At 47.8% G+C, this 9,296-nt stretch overlaps 1 protein-coding gene across 2 annotated transcripts in view; it reads left to right on the forward strand.

The window, feature by feature from the left end:
* The window catches only part of SIL1 (SIL1 nucleotide exchange factor), a 242,464-nt gene that overhangs the window by 78,508 nt on the left and 154,660 nt on the right, over nt 1-9,296 (forward strand). The window lies entirely within an intron of this gene.

Consider the following 9,296-nt stretch of genomic DNA (forward strand, 5'->3'; position numbering starts at 1 on the left):
CAGCTAACTTGCCCTATGCCATTGACCCCAGAGCTTGGGCCCACTCTCTTCCCAGTCTTGGCTGTCCTTGGCTGGAGCCTACTACACTGACACTTGGGACTGTTCTCAGGAGTGGCAAGGTGGATGGCAAGCCCTGGCAGCTGCCACAGTGTAGTTTCATCAGCTTCTTGCCGATATTCATCACCATGTCCTCACTGCCCCCACTGCTGCTGTGCTGGCAGGCCAGCATTTGCTGTGCCAGCCAGCTTTCTGGTAGCAATATTGCTCCTGCTGTGTTTGCACATGGGTAGTTGCTGCCACAGAAGAGTGATGAAGCACCAAGGAAGCCAGGTGGGAGCTAATGGCATTGAGCAGAGGGAACTTTTAGGAATAGAGGTATTGGGTTCAGCAGATCCAACCTCTGCCTGCCACCACCCACCCCTCCCCAACCTGACTTCACTTGAGAACTGAGCCCCACTGGTCTTTAAGGACTAAAACCAGAGGCTCTCAGGGATAGGGCGTGGAAGATATGGACTATATCCACGATTTTATATATATAGTGTTGCTTTTACCACTTTTATTTTTTTGAGACAGGGTCTTGCTCTGTCACCCAGGCTGGAGATTCTCAGCTCACTGCAACCTCTGCCTCCTGGGCTCAAGTGATCCTCCCGCCTCAGCCTCCAGAGTAGCTGGGACTATAGGCTCAAGCCACCACACCCAGCTAATTTTTGTATTTTTTTGTAGAGACTGGGTTTTGCCATGTTGCCCAGGCTAGTCTTGAACTCCTGAGCTTGAGCAATCCACCTGCCTCAGCCTGCCAAAGTCCTAGGATTACAGACGTGAGCCACCGCACCTGGCCTTCTTGTACCACTTTTAACCATGCAAGTTCCTGGAGCAGATGGAAGTCAGTGTCCTGTGGCCTTGACTCCAACCCTATCTGTTTCTGTGGTTGAGTTAGTAGCTCCCTTCAACCAGTAGCATCCTGGTTCATGTTGCAGACTGAACAATGTTGATGGTTCTGACCCTGGCCCCTTGCCCAACCCTCTGGGCAGTGGGGCTGCTATTAATGGCTAAAAAGAGCCCCTCTCTGTATCCTTGGGGAGGGATAGCCAGAGCTTGTGTGACAAGAGTGAGCTGTGGACTCTGAGAGACTCCCAGAGAATTGGAGTACAGCACTGATTTTTACAGTTAACTTGATGTTTCATTGACATCACCCTCTGCCTTGGAGTTTCTCAAGAGTCCCTGGTAAACTCTTCTGCACAAAATTCCTTTGGAGTTGTCCGAAAGAAGAAAGAGAAGGAAAGAGAAGAAAGAGGTGGAAGATATGTATAGTCCGTATCTTCCACGCCCTATCCCTGAGAGCCTCTGGTTTTAGTCCTTAAGGACCAGTGGGGCTCAGTTCTCAAGTGAAGCCAGGTTGGGGAGGGGTGGGTGGTGGCAGGCAGAGGTTGGGTGTGCTGCAGTTGCACCCAAACACAGAGGCCCTGTAACTCAGAGGGCAAAGCAACTCTGATTCCAGTCATGCCTGCCCCATCCCAGGAGCATTTTTTGCCCACACTGCATCTCAAAAGCAGGACTGGTGAGGAGAGGTTAGGTGAGAGGCTTGTTTTGGCCTCAGTTATCTGATGTGGAGTGATTCAGAATCTGGTGTCATGGCGTCAGACCAGTGGAGGCCCCAATAAAGGATTGACATGTTTTCCACGTATACTGTTAGGAAACTGACCTTTCAGGGGTCTGTGGATAGCTGGCACTTGCCTTCAGCCGGATTATGATACTTAATTTACCACATTCTGAATTCTGCCTGGGAGCTTCCCAACACATCTACCTAAAGATTAAAAGGAATGTAGCCAGTCCTGGGAACTGGATGGGTAGGTAAATGGGGAGGTACAATTTAGTGGTGAAGAGGAGAGACTAGATTCAGCCAGTTTGGGGTTCAAATCCTAGCTTTGCTACTTAGGGGATCTTGGGCAAGTCACAGAATCTTTCTGTTCTTTGATTTTTCCCATTGGTGGCATGGGGGAAGTGTCTTGCCCTGCCTGCTGCAGAGGCTGTTGTATGGAGTGACATGGTAGATGCAAAGTCCTCTGCCTACTTCCTAACATGGAGAAATCACTCTGTACACATCTGTTCTGATTTTCAGTGGTAAATTCTCCACTTGGCCATCCCTTCAATCCCATTGTGGAATCACTGGATGCCGGTGAGGGTACATGAGTATGTAGGCTTCTGTCCCTGTGACTTTACATGGGGAAGGGAACTTATGATGTGAAGAAGAGACTTGCATGTTTGTGAAATGTCCTCCCTCCTTCAACAGAGGCTTTGATCAAGGAGCAAGGGTGAGCACAAGCAAAAGGGATTTGCAGAGTGTTTCCTGTCTAAGAATCAGTGGCATGGCACAGGAAGATGGTGGACTTTAAGACAATGGCAAGTTTATATGGACAGTTATTGTCCTTATTGTCCCCAGTTCAGTACCTTCTGTCCCCTCAGGACTCTTAAGGGAGGACCATAGCTCTGTTATCCTTAGGCTCCCAAGAGGGGAACTAGGGTTTGTGGCGTGTTTTGGCTGTGCTCATTTGAAGGCAAATTTCCAGACTGCCTGCTGCCTGAAACACCAGGCGACAAACTCATGACTTCGTGGGCCTTCCCTGCAGTCCAGGTAGGAATTGGACCCCAGCCAGTCAGTCCTGGAACAGCTGCAGGTGAATCTCCTGAAGTCTGCTTGCCCCTGTTATTACTTGTCAGCATCCTCACTGGGAGCTGCTTGTTCCTAGAAGTGATTTTCCTGTCTCTTTCTTCTGGTTTATTTTGGGATCTACCTCACCTTACGGAGGCACAGCAAGCATTTGAGTGTGGATACAGCATCAGCTGTTCACAAGCAACCAGAGGAAAGCTGTTTGCTGGCAGGTCCTGTGGGTTCTGGGCAGGGAACTCAGGAATTTGTCCTGGGGCTGAGGACTCCTGAACACTAGGACTTTGTACCTGTGCAGTTGGTATTACAGAATGCCAGTCACAGACACTTCAGTGGGCTCCTGCACCCTGGGCATCTTCTGAGATCCTACTTTGCGCCAGGCATCATCTATAGCCAGAGATATAGGTAATAGCTCACATTTACTGTGCATTGACTCTGCCAGGCATCCTTTGAGGGCAGGTGCTATAACTATCCTCATTTTTACAGATACAACTGAGTCTCAGAAGGAATGACTTAGCCAAACAACCAAAAAGTGGTAGAGTTGGGACTCAAACCTAGATTTGTCTAGCTCTAAGCCCCAGCTCCTAACCACTGTGCCATACTGTCTTCTTGTGTAGCAAAAAGGACATGACCCCTGCCCTCTATCCAGCTCATAATCTCACAAAGGATACAGAGAACAAAGACAAAAACAGCCACCAAAGTGTTTTGGATGTCCTGGTGGAAGTGTTTTGTGCTCAGTGAGGGCATAAAGGATGCTATGTCAAGGCCAGAGCCTTTTCTCTTTAACCCTGTGTTCTGTGTGGGGCACTTCATCAAATTTAATGATGCTGAATCTCCAACTCCACCTGCAGCTCTCTTTTTGAGCTGTGTGACCTTGCTCAGGTTGCTTAGAATCTCAGAACCTTAGTTTCCTCATCTGAAGATAGGGATGAAAATATAATACCTACTTCACCGAGATGATGTGAGAATGAAACAAGGTTAACATATGTAAAATGTTCAACACAGGACCTGGCACATAGGCCATATTCAATAAGTGGCTATCGTTGTCATTTAAAAATATATTCTTTTGTTCTGGGCATGGTGGCGTGCGACTGTAGTCCCAGCTACTCAGGAGGCTGAGGTGGGAGGATTGCTTGAGCCCAGGAGTTTGCATCATTGGTACCTTGGTATCCATGAATAGCCACTGCATCCAGCCTTGGCAACATAGTCTTTTTAAAAATATATATCTATGTATATACACCTTTGCTACCTCCCTTTCCTTGGGGACATGAAGGGGAAGTGGAGGTAAGGAGGCAGCCCTGGCAGAGGCCCCCTTGTTCTGCTCATTACCCAGTGCTGCACATTGGTCCCATGTGGGCTCAGAGAAGCATAGCCAGCCAGGAGCAGACCTGGGGCTCCTTATTGACCTGATCTGACTCCAGGCGGCTGTGAGAGTCTCTGAAAGATTGGCATTAGCACAAAGAGCCCACTCAATGTGAGCACGCAGGAAGCCTGTGCAGGAACACGTTCATATGAGGGGGAAAAAAAAGAAAAAGAAAAAAAATCCAAATCATCAACAACTGATGAGAGCAATCCAAGAATTATAGAGCACCAGCCATCTGGTCAGATCATTTCAGATCTGCACGAGCAATAAGAGGGAATTGAATTTTAAAAACCTCATTTATAGTAGACCAACTACTCTGGTTTCAAGTATTTAAGAGAGGAGTCTGATTTCCTGCAGGCCCTGGACATCTGTCTGAAGGAGCACCTGACTCTGGTCTGGGTGACTCTGTGACACTGTTTCTGCTGGGCCTTTGGCTCTTTGCAGCTTTGGAGGGGCGATGTGGTTCTCCAGTCCTTTGACACCAAGTGGATGTGCAACAACTCAATGCAAATCTGCCAATGTCTACGTGGAATTAGTCTCAGATCCCTCAAGTTAAAGGGCTAAGTCCATAAGACTGCTTCCATTTCAGATGGCAGTTGCAAGTTCTGGGCCACCTGTATTTCTGACTGACCAGGTATAAACTGGGGATTCTCACAATCTCCTTCTCAGGTTTGACATTAATAATTTGCTAGAATGGCTCTCAGGAAAACACTTTATGTTTATTGGCTTATTATAAAAATGCAACTCAGTAACAGCCAAATGGAAGAGTTAGATGCATGGGGCAAGATATTGGAGTGGGGGTAGGGAGTGGTGTGCAGAGCCTCCTAGCACTTCAGTGTGTCCACCAACCCTCATACTGAAGTGGAGTTCAGGAAGCTCTCTGAATCCTGTTGTTTCAGGGCCATTATGGAGGTTTTATTATGTAGGCATGATTGATTAAAGCATTGGCCATTGATAATTGATCTCAATCTCCAGTCCTCCTTCCCTCCCCTGAGGTCAGAGTGGGGTTGGGGCTGGAAGTTCCAGCCCTGTAATCCTGGGTTGGTCTTTCTGGCAACCAGCCTCCATCCTGAAGCTATCTAGCACTTCCAACCAAGAGTCATCTAATCAGTAGAAGAGCCCCATTGTTGGAAAGGGGTTTGGTAGGAATAACAAAATACACTCTTATGGCTCAAAAAATTCCAAGAGTTTTACAAACAATGAGCCAGGAACCAGGGTCAAAGACTACATATATTTTTTATTATACCACAGTTGGAATGAAGGTGAGACTAAGGGGCAAAGCTCCCAGTGTGTTCTGCCCCCTCCCCAGGTCTGTGGTTGGCAGGCAGACCCTCCCTCCTTCCCTCCCTGATCCTGGAGGGATCTCCCTTATGTGTCGTCTCATTCCCCATGGTCCCCAAGAGTATAATCTCTTCTGTCCCATCCTTCATACACAGACATGCACACACATGTGAGGCCCATGAGATTGGGTGGGAGTGAGGTTGTTGGTTCAGGACACTTCATGCCTAAGTCCCTGCAGCTCATCAAAGTGTGGCAGTGGGACTTCTTAGCTGCTGTTAAGGAAGTAATGACTTGAAGGGGATAGCCAGGGGTCTTTGCTGGATGATGTTTCACCCTGACTCAAGCACAGTGCTGGAAATGTGGGGCAGGGGCCAAATAGAAGAAACAGCCTGATTACGTTGGGGTGGTCTGTCTTGCTTCTTGGACATGAGTTGCTATCTCTGGCAACTTTTCAGGATGAAGTATTCAACAGAGCTTACTTTTGGTGCTACTTCTTTCTGCACAGTGCTACCCTTCTTACTTTGAGGGCTTTCTAGTCTTCTGGGGATTTCCTTAGAACTTCATTTGTTCCTCTTCTACCTATACTTCTGGTCCCTCCCTCTATAATTTCCACCTCCCCAACCTTTGTTAAGCATTCTCCACTCTGAGCATCTCCTTTGCTCCTTGGTAATACAAGCTTGTTAGGGAGAACCACTTGGAGGATAGCAGGATGCCAGGTCTCTTGAGGCCTGTAGGAGCAGTTTCTGAGGCTTCAAATTATCCTGTACTGGGAGAGAAAAAAGGATGGTGGGCTGGAATACAGGAAGGCCCCGGGAGGCTCCATGAGGACAGTTTAGATCTCTTTATCGCAGAGCGACCTCATTTCTCACGTAGGGAGGTCTCTTCACTAGTTTCCCAGGATGAATGATCACTGCCCCTCAGCAGCTAAATCCCACAGCCCCCTGGGAGAGCAAGTGGAGGCCAGGCCAGGAAGGCCTGCAACCTCCATGGCAGCCACTGCCAAGACTGAGGCCACTTTGCAGCCGGCTGGCTGAGTTCTGCTCTGGCACCAAAGCATCTCTGCCCTGGCTTTGGCCTTCATTACCCGGATGGGACAGGCCAGGGTCCAGTTTGCAATCTGCGCATTTGGGTGGTGATGGAGAGCAGCTGTTGACCATCCTCTTTCTAACAAGCATTTGTATGCTTAATGCGCACCCTGAAGCTCTTATCCTCCCCTTCCTCTGCTTCTATCCACCTGTTCTCTCTAAGGTTTAATCAGGAGTGCTGAGCAGAGTGGCATAGCCTCAGCTCTCAAAGATTGGGACACCCAAATGGCTGAGATGGAGAACTTAGACCAAGTAGAGATGATGGAAACTAGCTGCCAAAATAGTCCCAGCCCTCATGCCACAGACTTTGTTTTAGTTCAGAGAACCTTTGTAGCTCTTTGTTTCCTTTTCTAATATTGGCCTCACCCCACTGGCCAAGACAACCCAGAGCATCTCCATGGTTAAGACTAACCAGGGCTAGGAGTAGTTCTCAAGGGCTTGCCTAGAGCTTGAATGAGAGGCCCTTTCCCAGAACCTGTTAGTTTTGTCAGAGCCTTGGAGGTAGGAATTGATCTATAACTTAGAGATAGTACCTCACTAGGTAAAGAAGAAAACAAAGTATGAATAGTGGTGTTGGTGGGGATAACATGAACAGAGACCTGAAGTGAGAGTATATCTGCTTGTCTGTAGTGACAGGTATGTGTAAGGGAAAAATGAGGATGCGGGGGTGGGTGGCATCCACTCTGTCAGAGGTGGGGGCCAGTGAGGGGGAGGGAGGAGATCAGAAGGAGAACTGACAAGCCAGTAGATTTAAAGGTGTGAAACTAAGTGTAACAGATGAGTCTGTCATAGAATCCAACCAGGAGCTGTGCTGGGAGATGAGGAGATGAAGAAAGATGATGTAAACTCCTGGGTTTGAGGAGTTTGATAGTAGAAGAGGAGAACTAAAAGGGCAATTTCAGTTAGAGATAGCCATGTCAGAAAACTTGTTCATTTCAGGTTCCGTTTGTTGAACTCCTGGAAGTATAGTGCTTGATGCCAGGGATACCATGGTGGGCATGACAGAGGTTGCCCACCTGGGCTTATAGTGATGGAGGACCCCCTATAGGAAGGTGGCTCAGTGGGAATGCAGAGGACACTGAAGGAAAGGCCTTGCTGAGGTGGGGTCATTGGAGCTGGATGGAGAGAGGTTTTGTGTATGTTGGAAGGCAGAGGGGAAAGGAATCAGTGTTGACAGATTTATAATCCCATAGAGGAGATCACTGATGGGGCAAAGTTATTTGGGTAGCAGATGGACAGTCTTGGCTTTATAAATGTGATGAGACTGAGAAATTAGAAGCAGAGGCTGGAAAGGGACACAGAAAGGTAGTAGGAATATAGACAGAAATTGAAGAAGCTCCTTTTAGATGTCTTCAGTTTTCTGAGCCAAGCTGAGGGTGGTCTTCTGCTTTGGGCGATGAAAGAGAAGTACCCATTTGGGTGCTTGAGAAATGGAAGGTTGGGAAGAACTACTGTGGGGAAGGTTCTTGGACAACCAAGAGGTCAGAACTAAGCATCACCCAGTATTAGGAAAGGTCCGGTTAACATCTGACAACCTGACACTGTGGTGGGTGAGGTTTGTTGACTTTCTTGAATAATCTAAGCCCTGGGCAGTGCATAGGTGGACAGTGAGATGGTTGGAGTCTGAGGGACGATAGTCGGATCATTCTGGGGACTCTTGGTATGTGGGAGTCCCTTGGTATGTGGGAGTCTCTGGGTATGGTGAGGGAGACTTTTGTCCATCTGGCCTGCGGGGCTTTGTGAAGCCAGGTTTCTGGCAAGCTCTGGAGAGCTTTTTGGAAGCTCCTCTGAACCTGCTCCAACCTTGCCTCTTCTGAAGACAGGGAACATCAAGGGAACTCTTTGAGGCCCTGGCAGTGCACAGGGCAGGGTGGGGGTGGCACCCCACTAGCCACTGATCTTTTGGCTGCCTCTCAAGAGCACACATGAAGCACGGCCTTGTGTGCAGGGGCTCTGTGAGCCTTTTGTTGCCTGGGTGCTAATCAAGCTGATTATATTTCTGTTCATGTGGGGGTTTTGTTATTATTCATAAACTCATAAGTTGTTGGTTTTGCCTTATTTCCCATAATATGTGGATTTGGGCAAACAAAGATTGAGTTTTAGTTTAATTTCTTTAATTCCCAGAACAGTTTGTTTATGGTTTGTGTAATGCAGCTGTTTGGAAGAAGAGAACCATTTCTTTGGATTAAAAGTTTTCGGATTTGATTACCTATGGCCATAATTAGTTTATCTGGGCAGAGGTGAGTTTTTAAGGAATAGTAATATGGTATATTTGTAAAGTTCTTTTTCCTTAGGGGAAAAGAGAAACGACCCCTGCTCCTCACCCCAGTAGCCCTCTAAATGTTGTATTATAAACATCATCTTTTTAATCTCTATTCCATCATCTCCCAGTTTGGTCAAGTCATTCAGGCTCTTCTTTTTTTTTTTTTTCCGAGATAGAGTCTCGCTTTGTCACCCAGGCTGGGGTGCAGTGGCGTGATCTCGGCTCACTGCAACCTCCACCTGCCAGTCTCAAGCAATTCTCCTACCTCAGCCTCCTGAGTAGCTAGGACTACAGGTGCCCGCCACCATGCCTGGCTAATTTTTGCATTTTTAGTAGAGACGGGGTTTCGCCATGCTGGCCAGGCTGGTCTTGAACTCCTGACCTCGTGATCCGCGAGCCTCGTCCTCCCAAAGTGCTAGGATTATAGACGTGAGCCACTGCGCCTGGCCAAGTCATTCAGGCTCTTAGAGGGTGAGGAGGTTGTCTAGTATCTCATGACCAAGAAATGACTGAGGGGATCCTAGAATGGAAGGGGCTTACCAAAAAAAGGAAAAAGAGGGGAAATAGGACCCAGGAATTCCAGTCTAGCAGTTGGGTAGGGAAAGGAAGAAAACTAACTTTTTTTTTTTTTTTTTTTTT

The sequence above is a fragment of the Rhinopithecus bieti genome, unplaced genomic scaffold (assembly GCF_001698545.2).
Source record: "Rhinopithecus bieti isolate Rb0 unplaced genomic scaffold, ASM169854v2 scaffold_20170, whole genome shotgun sequence".
NCBI lineage: Eukaryota > Metazoa > Chordata > Mammalia > Primates > Cercopithecidae > Rhinopithecus > Rhinopithecus bieti.